General features: G+C 32.9%; 1 protein-coding gene across 2 annotated transcripts in view; it reads right to left on the bottom strand.

Moving 5' to 3' along the window:
• The window catches only part of MSRB3 (methionine sulfoxide reductase B3), a 142,885-nt gene that overhangs the window by 42,662 nt on the left and 83,157 nt on the right, over nt 1-17,066 (bottom strand). The window lies entirely within an intron of this gene.

Here is a 17,066-nt window from a genome sequence, read left to right as displayed (position 1 = left end):
AAATGAGAGTGAAAGCACAACTTATCAGAATTTATGGGATGAAGCAGAAGCAGTGCCTAAAGGGAAATTTATAGCTTTGAATGCATATATTAGAAAAGAAGAAATAACTAAAATTTATAGTCTAAGTGTCCATTTTAGTAAATTAAGATCAGAGGAAAAGAGCAAATTAAATCCACTATAAGCAGAAGAGGAGAAATAATAAAAATTAGAGCAGAAACAAATGAAATTGAAGATAGGAAATCAATGCAGAAAATCAAAAAGCCAAAATGTTTTTTAAAAAAAAATCAGTAAAGTTTATAAACCTCTAGCCAGGTTAACTAAGAAAAATAGAGAGAATAACAAATTACTAATATTGAGAATGAAAGAGAGGCCATCACTACTGATCCCATGGACATTAACAGGATAATAAAGTAATACTATAAATTACTTCATGCTCCAAAATTTGATAACCTATGTGAAATAGACCAATTCCTTGAAAGACCCAATCTACCAAAACTCACACAAGGAGAAATAGATAATCTCTATTAAAGAAATTAAATCAATAATTAACGACCTTCCAAAACAGAAAGCACCAGGCCTAAATGGGTTCACTGGTGAATCTATCAAACATTTAAGGAAGAAATAATACCTATGGGGTATTATTTCAATATCAATGGGGATGATACTGTTACTATCAGACTAAAAACAAAAACAAAAAAGAGTTCAATTCTAAAACCATTAACTAGGATAAAAAAAGGGATATTTTTAATGAAAAAGTAGTAATTCTCAAAAATAACATTCATAAATTTTTATGCACTACCAAAGCAGCAAACTATTAAAATACAAAGAAACTCGATAATCATCAATTATTGTGGGAGCTGTTAATGCACATCTTTCAAAACAAAAAATAAGATAAACAAAAACTAGAGAAGAAAAAAATGATATGAATAATATAACTGACAAGTCTTACCTAATAAAATAACTTTCTGTGCATTTACAAACTACAACTAGTTCCAGAGCAAGAGGGAGTTTGCCCTGGAAGGGAATACATATGTTGAGGGGGAACCTGGGAGATGTGGGACTGAACAATTCAAGATGTCAGACAAACTAACAGGCCCTCGGCTGTTTGGCTGAGATTCAAGGGCAATGTTCTGGGTCTTAGAACGTAAGTCTGACTTGAGAAGGTCACAGTTCTTGACAGATTTCTGACAACAAGGACTGAGAAACAGGAACCAAGGGAGAAGACATGAATTGAGATAGCAAAAAAAGTTTCTTAGGAATAAGACAGAAAATCGGTTGTCTGAATTGAGACAAGACCAGAAAGAAACTAGCCACAAATGCGACCTAAAGCTGAACCATAAAATGTGGAATTAGAGCTAATTAAATCCACTCATTCTTTATTCATTGATTCATTCTTTCATTTAAGCAAATATTGAGGTTCTGTTAAGAGTCAAGCACTATGCTGGATGCATAGTGGTGAATAAAACAGATATCCACTGTTTCTACCTGTGTAATTTGTTTCTGACTCAAAGCAGCCGTTCCCCACTCTAAAGCCACATCAGAATCACCTGAGAAGCTTTTACAATCATACCAATGCCTGGGCACCAACTGCAAAGATTTTGAGTTAATTAGTCTAGGATGGGCCCAGGCACTTGTGTTTTTTAAAAGTTGTGTGGCTAAGATTGAGAAAAACTACTCTAAATGAAATTGGACCTGGCAACCAGAGCTAAGGTAGGGCTTAAAGTGAGTGTAAATAAATAACTCCAGGTATAGGTAACAGAACTACTGTGGCTGGAAAATTAGGCAGGCTTTGTAGAGCTTCATCATTAAAGAAATACTACTTTTAAAATCTTCAATTATCCTCTTCCTCCCTCCATCTGCAGATTCTTAGAATACTCTTCTATCTTATTTTAGCACCTGGCTCAACTTTTCATGATCCCATATCACTTCACACTTATGCTGATAACTTTCCCAGGACCTTGTCTTCATGCTTCCTCCATTTCCACAGCTCCAAAAGCATTTATTTTCATTCCTCTGTTGTTACTGACTAGCTTGGGCAAACCTTGTACCTAATCGTCTATAAAAAAACTGCTCAAAACTCCTGTAGGAGCTGAGAGCTGAGGGAATCATTAAAAATAAATAAATAAACAAATAAATAAGTAAACAAATAAACAAATAAATGAGTAAATAAATAAATAAATAAAATAGTGGAATGGGAAGTCGACTCTTGACATCTCCACCTGAAATTCTGAATAAATTTTTCACTAAAAATGTTATATAATCTCAAAGACATCATTGGTTAAACGTGTTTGGTGAAAATCTAATTTGTCTATTATGCTATGTCTATAGTTAAATGCATGCTACATTTAAAAAAGCCAACCTACAAATGAACTTTTAACAAACAACCTATTCATCTCTTTGAGAATGTTCTGTATATTATATTCTTCTAGCCAGTGTTTGATAGGACAATATCACTTGTATGAATATGAATTCTGAGCAAAGGACAGAGCCAGGGGATCCACAATAAGTTTTAATCTACATATGTAACATCACAAATTAAAAGTCTCCCAGCTAGAAGCCTGTGTATCATGAACATTTCTGTTTAACCATATGCTGCTTCTAGCCTCTTGAGAGAAATACACTACCATCACTAGTTGCTTTTTCTCATTTGGGGGAAAAGAAGCCAAGCCATCCTTACTTTTAACTAAATGACGTTTTGGCTTTCAGTCATAATAATCAGTGAAATTATTACAGGACAACCTACCCAACACCAAAGTGTACCTACTGCCTATTTTAGCTTGAGGTGATCTGGTTCCTCTTTTTCCAGTTGGTTTTTACTTCTCCTTTAATGCTTCCACACATCTTTCACTGGAGTTCCTCTCCTCCCTCCTTATAACATTGTGTATAGTTCAACACGTTCCTATCATTGTTTAAACACTTGATGGCAAAATCATTTTCCCTATCCTTTTCATAATGTACTCCGATGTTTCATGAAAGCAAACAAGGAATAACTGGAACACACTGAAAATGTATAGATATATAAACACCTGTTTACAAAAACCTCTATTCTTTGTTAGAGGCAGAGATAAAGCAGGGATGGGGAATGCTAGGTGTCTCTTTATATATATATATATGTGCACACATATACACACACATATGTGTATATATACACGCCTTTCCTTTTCTGATTATATGTACATGTAAATTAAACTACATTTTTTAAAGAAACATTTAAGGAAGATAATATAATCACCTATAATCTTGCCACTCTGAAATAACTACCATTACCTCTTGGTGTGGGGATAATTTCAGTTATAGAATGGACCTTGGGAGAGAAATCTCCAAGCAAGTAAACATTTTGAGAAGAGATTTGAGGATAGAAAAGAATGTATTTACAATGGAACGAGAGCTCTAAGGAACATAGCAAAAATGGCTACAAGGCTAGTAAAAAAATCATGAGTAATAAGCTATAAAGAAATATAGGGGTAAGAGAGAGGAGCACTATAGGATGGTTAAGTAGAGTTAGAGGGCGAGACTTCGGCAAAGCACATTTTGCTGGAGACTCAACATAGTACTGATCAATTTTCCCATAACAAGAAAAACATTCAAGAATATATGGCCTCAGATGGGTCATTAACATAGCTATTTACTCTGAGGAAGAAATCAACCCTTAAGAGCACATGAACAGAATAGAGGCTGTATGATTGGTGTTAGTGCTCTCTTACTCTTTGCTCACAATACTCAAACAAAAAGGCTTTTTCTTTTCTTTTATAAAAATACCTGTACAAAAGCTTGCTTAATTTGGTTGAATTATGCAGGTAGACTTAGATAAATTAATGATTAATTTCCCCAAATTAATCTTATTTCAAAAGTCATCTTGTGATAACACTGACACATAGGACCGTCTCATAACATGTAGCAATCTGGGCAGTGCAAAAAAAAAAACCTGGTGGAAGAGACAAGGGGGAGCTAAACTCCAGCTCATCCTTCTCTCACTCCCAGGCCTGTGTACTTGCCTTGACCCAGAAGTCATTCAGTTAAAGGGAGATTTTCTAATTCATTGGCCCAAGGACAGATCCATTTTCTAATGGACACCAAAGCATTGTATAAAATAGCAGAGAATCTTCTTAAATGTAAAAATAATCCAGGGGAATGTGTTGTTGAAGTTTAAAAAAATTTTTGAAAAATAACCTGTTAAATATGTGAACTATTGTTTTCTGAATGTTTTTGAACGAGTAAATGCAACGAAATAATAATAAAAAAAAAAACTATCAGCCCACTTCCTTAGTCTGAGTCATTAAAATTAATAATTCTAATGTAGGGAGGAGGCAAGAGAATTCAAGTGTTAATCAAGCTACATTCAGAGACTGCAGTATGCTGATCAGTCCTGCAGCCAGGCCAGGAGGACACCTTCAAAACAAAGCAAAGTTTCTGCTGGGATTGCTAACAACCCATTCCCCCACACCTATGGAGGGGGAACGGGAACAAAAGAGTCTTTAAGTGACACCCTACACAAATAAAATTGTTCATTCCCTATAGCTAAAATCCATGGGGAACCTATGGAGTAAAGACTGGGAACTACCAGCAGGCCTTTCAGGCTACATATTCTTTCTCTTCCTCACTGTACATCCATATCAAAGGAAATGGGAAATAAAGAATGATATATAAACTGAATTCCCTGAGCACTCAGGGTCCCTCTCACTCTCTGCCTCTGAGAGGAGACTATACTCTGTCTGTGGAGTGTTACCCCTTTTCTAATAAACTTTCCTTCTGACTCCAACTTTGGCCTGTGCATTGAATTCTTTCTACACTCCGTCAAAAGACCCTCTTCTTTCGGTGCAGGCCTTGGTCTACTCCCTACTCAGGTTAAATTTGCCCTGTCCTGCATCAATTCCATTTACGACTCAGTAACATTAAAAAATATTTCCTTCATATTTTTACAATATTGGGTGTGAAGAACAATTTTCTTAAGACAATCTCAAAGTAAATATTATAAGAGACTGACATGCTACTAGCAATTTTTTTTAAATTTCTGCAAGAAAAAAATTAAGTTAAATATCACACAATCAACTGAGAAAATATTTACTCATTATCAATGTTTTTTATCAGCGGCAGCATCACCAATATGTACCAAGCACTTTACTAAGTGCTTTAACTATACATTATTTTATTTAGTTCTCACAACATCAAGGTAGATAGGTATGATAATTATTAGTATTCCTATTTTACAAATGAGGAAACTAGGCTCAGAGAGATTATATTACTTGCCCCAAAATATATAGTGCTTAAAAAAGATAAGGCCAGGATCCAAATGACAGTCTGTCTCAAGCCCTGCTCTTGCTCCTAGCCTTGCCAAAAAACTGAACAAACAAAAAGTTAACAAGCAATTCACAAAAGGATTATAACTGATCAATAACACATAGAAAGGAAATGTTAAATCTCTCTCATCATTAAAAATGCAAATTAAAACAATGAGATTCTACTTTTCACCTATCAGATTGGTAAAGAAAATAAGAGGATAGTAGTACTCAGAGTTTGTCAGTGTGTCCAGAAAAAAAATAAATAAATAATGCATATAGCTGGTGAGAGTATAAATTGGCACAATTTTTCTGGAAGGCTATTTCACAGTAAAACTCAAAAGTCCTAAAAATGTGCAGATTCTTTACTTTTATTTTCACTTATTAGCATTGCTAAATTCCCCCTTATTTCCCTTTGTTCATTGCCCTTTATTCTCAAACTATATTCTTTGTCGTACCAAACTTAACTCCCTGTATGCCTTCAAAGTAAGATACTGATGTTATACTGTAATCCTGTCATCCGTTAACTCTACAATATCTTTACATAAATAAACCCATAAGTTGAAATAATGAGATAAGGCTGAGAAATATCACAAAATATAGTCTATATGAAAGGTACATATATCTGCATAATAGATAATTCTATTCCTTCCCTTACAACAAAACTGACATGAAAGGTCTTTGCCACATTAATCTTCATGAACTAGAAAAACAAAGTGAAATCCCCTCATCCCTTGAATTGCTCCAACATGTTGTTAATTTAGCTAATTATCCAAAAATGGATAACGACATTTAAAAAGTGGTGCAACTTGTACTCTGATTTGATCAGAGATGATAGTAATATATCTTTAAAATTTACTTTTCATGTTTGTAATTTAAAAGTACTCTTAAAGCAAAACTCAAAAATTATAAAGGCCAAATTTAAGCTAAACATGAAAAATGCATATTTTAATATATTTATCCAAGAAGTGTATTAATTATGCTCCTCCTCGATACTGGATATTTGTCACACAGAAAGGACCCTTATTAAGTATTTTTTGAAGTGGATATTTTTAATTGTATGAGAACTAACAAATTCCATTTTTTTCCTCTAAGAGGGAATTCTTAGCATATGAATTATAAACAATTCAAATCATACTTGTAAAAAAGTTTAGCATTTAAAAGAAAAATAAAAAGTCCACCCTTAATGGAAGCACACGCAAAGATCTTAGAACCATGTAAGTTCTCTTTGCCAGTTTTCACACTTGAAGAATAAATGCACAGTGATGTGTTTTCTGCCTTGAATCATTTTTGATATTAAGAGTGGTGTGAATAAATAATCTATATATATAGTAACTCAGAGTTTGCTATCTAGAATCATTTCTGAAAGAATATCCAAGGAAGTACTACGGCAAAATGAAAGATCTAAGAAAGATCAGGACGTAAACAGCAATGAATAAACGGAGGTAAAATTAAATAGTTAAGTCTAAATAGTAGACTTAAACGTGGCTGCAACACTTAATCGAATGCTTAAGAAATGATTTCTAAGAAGTAGAGGCATAATGAGAAGTATTATAAAAATTCCAGGTTGGAGGTAGCCTAAGGTCATAGGGATCTGAGACAAATTTAAAGTACTAAATTTCTTATATTGGAAGAAGTAGAAGGAAGTTATAGATTTTAATTAATTCCCAACATTAACAGAAAAATACAAGGTCAAATATGTTTCTTAAAATTAAATGGTAGACAGATAAGAAATAGCATGTTTAACTTATCACTTCAAGCTTTTTTAAAAAGGGTAAAACTTTAATCAATCCAACTAAAGAGGAAAAAAAGGAAAAAAAAAACAAGGACAGATCATAAAGAAAAAACAAAATGGCAGGAACAGTACTGAATATATTAATTTTCTTAATAAATGTAAGTGAGCAAATGTAAGCAATTAAAAATTGATTCATTTGGCATTAGCTTAGTAAACCTTTATACAGTCATCACTTGTGACCTAATTGTGCTTAGTGCTGGGGATAAATACAATAAAGGAATTAAACGGGGCCTCTGTCTCTAAAGAATTAGCAGTATATAAAGTTAAATAAGTTATTTTATTCTATTTTGTGGGGTTTCAAAATTAGAAATAATTAAAATAAGGTAACATATATTTCTTTTCCTATATGAAATTATAAATTTACATACATGGCTTTCTAGAAAATTGTGCTATAAGATATCTGATTAAAGTTTAGCCTCAAATTTCTGTCAGAAATCAATGCAAGTTTTCATAAAAATGGTATGCCAGTGGTGATGGAAGTTAAGAAACACTGAAACAGTGTAGGAGTGGGATGGGGTGATTCCCTTAAGTAGACACAATCAGAAAATTTTATCCAATTTTTAAAGGGGTTTAATTCCAGTTCATATAACTTGCAACATATTTTTGCTTTGGTCTTATACATCCTCCCTCCTCTCCCACCAAACAAAACCCATATCATTATGCTTTCAAAGACAAACTGATATATTTGTTTAAGATGAATACTATCTTTAGACAAAACAGACTTTCTTCCATGTGCCATTTTATGTAGTATTTACACATAACCTCAGTAAAGGAGAAAAATGAGGGATTAAAAAGATTTCCTCTAGGTAAATATGACAGAGACTGAATACACATCATTATCTCTGGATAAAAAAGGCAGAACAACTAAAATTAATGGGCAAAAGTCCAACATTAATAGTTATACTTGCTACCTACTTATACACATAGAAAACATTTATAGTTAAATATTCTAAAATAGCCTTTTTCCAAATGATGAAGATCTGCCTGGTTGTAGAAATAAATTTAAAATTTACATACTGACTGAAGTGCTACCCTGCCTAATTGAAAACAATAATCTTAGCTCTTTTATGCTGAGCCTAATAAATACTAACACTTTAATGAATGTATTTAAGAAATAGCATAAAAGCTATGTTTTAGTTAAAATTTATTTTTAATTTATGCTATTTTGGCTAAAAAGCAAGTACATTTGATAAGGTAAAATACAACTTCAATGGATTATGAATGATATATTTGCCCTGTACTATTTTACTAGTTATAAATTTTAGAGTAGAAACTTAAGATAACGGTCATTAAAAACAGAATCTGAAAATATTTTAATCTTCTTTGGTCATTAATCATGTCACTTTACCAGAATGCCCTGCTAAATTATTTGAAACAGATTAAAACATTTCTAAACCATAGCTTTCCTGTTTCTGATAATCCTATATGAAACCATTCTATTGGCTCTTAGTGGGAAATGCAAATAAAATACAGAAGATTTCAACTTTTTGTTACATAGCCCCATGACTTGAGTGGTGACATCATTTCTATCAGGATTCATATGAAATGGAAAAAAATATTTTTGAAAAAGCATGCCCAAAAAGAAAGATTATTAAATCTAGCAATAAGAAGAATAAAGTAAAAAAGTAAGTTCCTACCAATCATTTTGTAAAAGACATGGTGTCTTTTCAATTTCTAATGTACAAATTTGAAGCATTTTGAGAGAATACAAAGGGCTACTTTCTTATAAATTGTTTATAAGACAGAGATGAGAATTAATCTAAGTACTTTTCAAACTGAGGAATTTCTAAAGGGCAATTTAAAAAAATAATAGCTAAGACATGATATACTTTGGATTTCTACAAAACAAAGTATTCTGAAAAACCATAAAATATTAGTTTTTTAAAAACTGGTTACAAAATAGGAGTTAACCATATGTAAAAATATAATTAAACTACCTTTAAATATTTTCCCCAAATCTATAGAGATGTATCTATTAAGTAATAAAGTTGGTTATTATTGAGCTGCATATCTTCACATTTAAAATAATCCTACTAACAATGCATCTTTATTTATATAATTTCCTACTTTAGGAAAAAATATTCATTTATTATTACTTTCTTGTCACACATACCACCAAGAAGTTTTGATTGTGTTTTCTTAGGTATGTGTAGGCACATAAGCACAAGATAATCAAAAGCCTCCCTTGGCCTTGGCCTTGTTAACTAAAAAACAAACAGACAGGCAGCAGAGAAAGGCAACTATCTTTCATACTTATCACAATCATGTAGGAATACCCTAACACTAATATATTTTACAGTTATTTCCAATAGACACTAAATTATTCTAAAATAATTTAGAAATAGTTTACTCAATGCAATGTGCAAAGCTTTACCTGATTGTGTAATCAACAAACATTTGTGGAATTGAACATGGTTATATTCAACTTCCCAACTGATGAAACGGTATTCAGATTAAATTCATTCATTCTTAAAAATTTATATCGTTTTAACCAAACATCAAAATGTATAGTTCTATGAAGTTGACATGACTGACATGACTGACATGACTATATCTGTCAGTTTATAAAACTATTGGGTTACGTAAAATGCATATTATTGTTACACAGAATACTTTTGGGGAAAAAATTCTACTTCATCAAACGAATTTAACATGTTTTTACAACTGGATTTTGAGGAAAATTTTATTCTTTTATATATTAGCCTATATACTGGAAAGTATTGGCAATTTTAAGTTCTACATATTTAGTTTCTTCTGCAATTGTGAATAAAATATAAAGTCATATGGCTAGAAAAATAAAATATATTAGTACATTGCTTAGAATTTAAAAAGAATAACAAATTTCCCAATAAATTAATTAGCAAAAGGCACATATCTAGACAATATTTTAAGGAATATTGCTAACTAAAAAGCAGATCGTGATAAAAAATTCATTGAATACATTTCCACATAGTAGAATTTAAAAGGCAAATATGTATATAAAAATTAATATAAAGCCACAACAACGTGAATGGTAGCCAGATTTGGATCAAAATATGCATCCTAACTACTCAGCAATAACTCCTGGTACTTACAGATAACATGATTAAATCTTAAAAACATCATATAAAGCAAAAGACACAACATACACAAAAAAGTACATACTGTATAATTCTACTTATATGAAGTCCAAGAACAGACCGATCTAATCAGTGGTGATTTGAAGTCAGAAAAGGGTTGCCTCAGGGGAGTGGGGACTGACTGAAGGAAAATATGAGGGAACATTCTAGGATAATGAAAGTGTTCTATATCTCGATCTATATATATTGACCTTGCTCTATATCTTAATTTTAATGTGTTCAAGTAGTATGTTAAACCATAAAATTATAATATTTGCTTCAATAATAAGAAACATTTAAATAGTAACTTGTAAGTTCTGAAGTTGCTACATATGTTCTCCTGCTCCAAGAACTTGGAAACAAAGTCTTAGGCACTGGACCTATAGTTTGTTTTCCAAGCCCAATGGCAAAGCTATCCTTTACATGCATGGATGAGTGGATGGAGGGATGGATGGATGAATTGAAGCTAATGAATATTAAGTTATATAAGGTCTCACTGGCCAGGATCATCCCTATTTTGAGATAGATAACTCACGTTAACCTAAACTCATGAAGCTAAACATTCAATTTGTCTGTTTCCTTTTGTTCTATTCAGGGATGAACAGAGTAACTTTTGGGTTATGATTTGACTCTCCATGTAGGTCTGCCTTTTGGGGGGTAATATGCTTCAGTAAAGAAATTTTGGTCCCAACATGAATGATTTATTTTGGCAAATTGAGTTCTTATTGTGATTTTGTGAGTAATATAGCTGGACTGCTTATAGAGAAAGAAGACACTGATCATGCAGATGCAAGTATACCGAGCCATGGAAAATTATCTTTCTCATCATAAAAAAATACATTGACATTCTAGCTTCATCCATTAGTCTTCTTGGTTTGTCAATACAGGTCTATCTCTGAGAAATACTGAAACATCTAGGTTTCTGAGCCTGAAAATTTAAGACCAGATAGTAGAGCACAACATTCACCAAGGCAATTAATGCCATCTTTTAGAAAGACACCTTGGAAAACTGCCAGAAATTTTTTCAATGGCCTACTAATGGCCACATTGTAATCATATGTAAATCTGTATTATGTTTTGCATTTTCAAGGAAGGTTTATTTATAATTATATTATTATGTTAAATTTGAGAAAAATCTTTCATATAGTATATAATGGTTACTAAATATAGTAATTATAGAAAAATAAAAAACTAATGATAGAAAAATTAAAATAAAAGCAAAAGTTGCTCATTAAAATAACTAGCTCATGATCTAATAAAAAGGACGGAGTGTTTGCAACTTGGAGATCTTTAGTCCAATCCCAGATTGGCCATTTATTTACCCGCTATGTGACCGTAAGCAAGTCTCTAAGCCTTTCTGCATCTCAATTCATTTGCTGGCATAAATATCCCTGTGTATCTTACTAAGATTTTTATGAGTCTCAAATTTGGTCAGTTTTATTAAAGCAGCTTTTAAATGGTTAAGTATTATATAAATGTTTTCATCACTGTCGAGACATTAATATCATTTCTGAAGTTAGGTTATCAAATAATGTGTTTATAAAGAAGGAACTGGAACTACTTTAAAAATATAATCATTCTAACTCTAGAAATAGTTTTACTAAATAACTGATCTAAGTACATGATGTTCTAATGTAGTAGATTCGATTATGGGCTCCTATTCTTCTCCCCTTCCTATTCCTACACTCTTTAACATGTGACTTGGCAGTTCGTCCCACTAGAGAGAAGAGAGAACACTTACATCTGCGTGATCTGTTCGAAGGACAATGTTCTTCCCCACTCCTTTATTTTGAGCTTGGCTATGTGACCTGTTTGGCCAATGCGATGCTAGCAGACCTGATGCAAACAGAGGCTTGAAATGTGCCTGCATAGTTGCGCTTGCCCTCTTCTCTTTTATCATCAATGACAAGATTCATGGAGTGATCTGGACCCAACCTGTGACCAGCCTATGTCAGCCAACTCCCAACCAACCCACAGACATATGAGCATGAATACATTATGGTTGTTCCAAGTCACTGCTTTTTAAGATGTCCTATGACACTGAGTTATTTTGACAATCACTGATAGGCTTGGTGATTATGTAGACATAATATGCTATATTTATATGATCCTTAGTTTAAAGGATCATCTTCAGGTTAGATAATGTAATCCCTAGCCATTAACTTTATCATTTATCCAACAACAGTCGATGAGTACCAACTATTTGTCAGGGAGTATTCTAGGCCCTGGGCAAGTCAGGATATATAACACTAGCTGCCATAATAAAAAGTGGCAAAATCTAGTGGTTTATTAGAATAAAACTTTATTTCCCTCTATATGAAACCTAATGAAGATGTTTTTGGACGGAGGGTTCTTCTGAGTGGATCTCTTCCAAGTATGATCCAGGAACCAGACTCCTCCTATATTGTGATGCCATCATGTTCAACATGCACCTCTGATGTTAGCATCAGAAGAGGAAGAGAGATGTGGGAAAGTGTATTGGATATCTAATCCCACTCGTCCAGAAATTACATAAATTCCACTGGGAGAACTGTCATATGTCCCCTCAAAGATGGAAAGAGTCTGGAAACTGCAATCTCTGCCAAGTAGCCACTTCCCAACAACAACTCTACACTTTGAAGAGAGAATAAAAATTTTTTTTTGTAATTAGTTAAGCATTTCTATTACAACTGGGGAACAGAATGAAGATTCCCAACTTCATGGAATTTTTGTTTCTTGATTATTTCAAATCAGATACCAAAGCTATAAAGATGACTAAGACATGGTTCTTGCCTTCCAGAAATTCACAGACTTAGAGAGAAAGAAGAGAACCACACAAATACTTATAACTGATAATGAATGCCATAATAAATGTAAGTACAACATCCAACACAGAGAAAGGGATGACTAACTGCTAGGAAGGTGTTAAGGAAGACTATATTTATTTGAGGGGGCAATGCCTGAGCTGCATTTATCAGACAGATAAAGGAGAAGGGAAGATTGCTAATTGGAGAAAACAAAGGTTTGTATCATATAATAGCTCAGAGCCTCTTTCTTTACAAAGCTATGGGGTAGCATTAAGGGCTACGGGAAAGGGGAAAGCACTGGTATTTACAGATGGTAAAACAACTTCTTGCTTCACATATGAACTTGGAATAATGTAAGTTTCCTACTTAGAGCAGCCTTCATTTCCATGAGTACTGCCTTGGAATAATGTTTGCTACAAGAAGACAAGTGCATTGTGTGTCCCAAGCAAGATGGCTAGCACCAGAAAACAGAATACATGGAGCTGACAACACAGGGATGATAATATCTAAAGAGGTGGAATTCAGGTAAAAAACACCAAAGGACAGACTATCTCTCATAGTTCTTGTCAGATAAATTAGAAACCAATAAATAATGATATAAATCATGAACCAGGTTGATGTAATAAATGTACATCAAATCCTTTACATTGCAGAGAATGTAGTTTTCAAATCACCCACAGCAGAGTTACAGAAATTAAAATATATTAAGCCAAAAAAATAAAATTTTAATAAATATTGAATAACAGACTTACTAGATAGCAGTAAGGCCACATTCTTTGACCACCAAGCAATGAAACTGAAAATTACTAACAAAAGTAGAAAGAAAAAATTGGAAATTTAAAAGCACTTTTTAAAATACTCATTGTATCCAAAAAAAATCAAAACTGCAACTATTTAAAATACAATATAAAAAATATCTCTCTGGGATTCAGCTAATGCTTTAATGAAGGAAATTCATAGCTTTAATTCTAAATTAGAAAAAAAGTAAATACAAAATTTAACTATGTGACTTAATGGTATACATGAAATCCAAGAAACGAATTAAAAATTATAAGAAGGAGTGACTTCATTTAGATCTATCTAATCCAAAACCTCTGCACTTAGTGTCTGTGGCCTTACTGCTTCCTGGTCTTTAGTTTAAAAGACCATAAAAGATGAAGGGCCATGTCCCCTCTACTTGTTTCTATACAATCTGGTAAGATATTTATAAAGAAGGTTGTCTGATTTTTCAGGCCAACCTTGAATAGGATCCAGTGAATGAATGAATGAATGTGAAGAAGAGAGCAGTATTTGCAAACATTTGTCATTATTCTCTTCTAGGTTAATCTCTTTTAATGATAATCAAATGTGAAATGTCACTCCGTATTAAAAGGTACAGAAAAACTACACATGAACCTCTAGCATTAGGTCATTCTCTTAAGAGCCAAAGTGGAAAACAAAATGATATGATTTGAATAAAGTAAATAAAGGTGAACTTGTCAAAATCTATATTATCTTAAGTTTAAACATCAAGAGTTAAGTCACCATCTGAATTTAAATTAACCTTGATTGCCCTTCTCAGCTAAATATGTTAAGAAATCCATATGAATTTGCATAATGGACCAACTAGCTGTAAAATTCCATGAGAGAAAGAATTGTGTCTACCCTGTTCACAGCTACAAGTTCTGCATCTGGCATGTAGCGTTACTTAATAAATAACTGTTGAACTAATGAATAGACGCATAGTTGATATTTTTCTTATTTCTATTAATGAATCATTCTCAAAGACAGATTTCAATATTCTTATTGAGATTTATATTTTATTTCCTTGTTCTTCATTGTTACGAGACCTTCACAATTAAGAAATTTAAAATGACGAAATTGATTCGTAGTCTTTAAAATATATTGTCAACATATTCTCACTTGTATAAGATCTGAACGTGTTTTCTTACTAACATTTTTTGAGAAAGGTTCAATATGTTAGGCAGATTGTCTCATTTACTAGTAAGCTTTCAAAACTCTAGTTCTAGTATATTCAAATTCCTCATTTCCCTTCAACTTCATGACCACCATTATCAGCATACTCTATTTTTCACTGCTCTTATGTTTTTGCCTCAAGCTTTAACTGATTATATTCTTTGATTTCCTTACTCTGGTGTAGATAGGTTCCTTTTTAACTAAAGATCTTAAAAGCGACATTAGCTGCTTTTTGTTCCTTGGGTTTTTTTTTTTCTCCCCCTTCAGGATAATTATATTCTGTTGTGCCTTTTATTATCGTGTCTTTTAGGATCTTCTAACCTTGTACACTCTTGGGCTCTATTTAATAGTGAGCTTTCTCCTCCACTCTCCACACTAAACCATGCTCATTAGGTTTCTTAATCCTCCATAATTTGCTTTCATGAAATCTTATACCTTTCAGTTGCTGTGTTCTATGAGCCCATTTCCTTAGTACAGCTATTCCAAGAAGCCCATAATCAACAAGCACTAAACATAAGTTTATTCACTTTCTAGTCCAACATGACTGGAGTTGGCTCAGGGGGGAAAAAATCATTATTTTGAATGTTTATGGACCATGAAACTATACAATTTAACTTGGTATTTAATTTTTGCACCCAAACATTGCCTGAGAAGATTGGGACCACAGAATTAGATGCCAGGCAGTTCTTAACATACAGTTATAGGTTTCAGTTTTTCTTAGTCAGTAAACTAATCTATTTTAATAGAACAGAAATAACAATATCCTGATGTTATGTAATGACTAGTAAATTCCAACTACATCTCTATCTTATACCCAGAATTCAGAAGAGAAAAACGTCTTTTTTCAGTTATTCTGATTTTCTAAATGGGCTGGTTTTAAAAGACACGTGCATGTGACTACACAGCATGCTCTGGCCTTTCAACCGTGCAACCTCTGCTTTCTCTTCCACTCTACTCATCAATAGCATCTTTGCCGATGGGTATATACAGAAGGGCCAAGAAAGCACATATTTTGGTTTTTGTTTTTCACTTCCTAGAAGTTTTGTTTAAATTTTTAAAAATAAATAAATAAAACGAAACAAAACAAAAAACTTGTTAGTGAATTGAAAGAGTTAATGAAGTTTCCAAAGGTGCTTAGCTTATTCAAGCAAAGTTTACACTTCGACCCTGTGCAAGTTAACTTGTGATCCTCCCCATCCAGATGATATAAAGCAAAGCCAGTAAGTTCTTTATTTAATTGGTTTGCATCCACACAGTGACCTCCAGGGCTCTGTTTACATAGCCTATCATGCAATATGCTCCACAGTTCTCTGCCTCTTTCAAAAGCATGTTTCTCCTGAGATTTGATATATGGCTTTCATGTTTAATCACTACATTAAACTCAATGCTCTGCTTCCTCCAGCATCAACTAACTTCCCTTCTTGGGAGGTGGGGAGAAGAGCACAGCTTCTTGCTACTTCTGAACATAAAAGGAAGTCTGTTTTAACTCTATTAGTAAAATCAATTATACACAATTTTAGGTAAGCAACATTAATATATCAACTAGGAAACAGTGTTAAAATGGAAACCTTCAAACTTCTTTAGAAAGAAGGTAGGCTGATTGTTCTCAACAGGCAAAGCTAAAAACTTTAGGTGACTGAGTTATACTAACCCAAAGACACAGAGTTTAATCAATATATAACTCAGTACATAGAAGATGCAGCTAGACGGCAGCTAAAGTTTTAAACAAATTAACCGAAGATAGAACATTCCTTGGGTTCTCAGGTCAGAATTAATTCAGCGCTTCTGCCTTTTGGTTAAAGTTTTTTTTTTAACCACCACAAACACAACTTTCAAGCTCTCGCTAACTGAATGTGGGCACAGTAATGCCACAATACTTTCCGTAAGAATTTGTATATGACCCAAAATTCTGAGATAAATGAAAACCTCAAAAACTCAAGCGACCTCCTTCAGTAAGTCGAGACGATCTGTAATTTTCAGGTTTTAAAAAAACACGCGAAATGTATTTTACTTTAAAATATTTCAAACAAAAAAAGAAAAGTAAAACAAATATGGAAAATTAGATAATATATGTAGGTGCTCATTATACTATACCCTCTACTTTTATATACAGTTGAAATTTTTCATTATAAAAAATTTTTCAAACTAAAAGAAC

This window comes from Pteropus vampyrus, unplaced genomic scaffold (genome assembly GCF_000151845.1).
Source record: "Pteropus vampyrus isolate Shadow unplaced genomic scaffold, Pvam_2.0 Scaffold9, whole genome shotgun sequence".
In the NCBI taxonomy this organism is placed as follows: domain Eukaryota; kingdom Metazoa; phylum Chordata; class Mammalia; order Chiroptera; family Pteropodidae; genus Pteropus; species Pteropus vampyrus.
The sequence above is the reverse complement of the archived record's forward strand: the minus strand, read 5'-3'. Positions and strand labels throughout refer to the sequence as shown.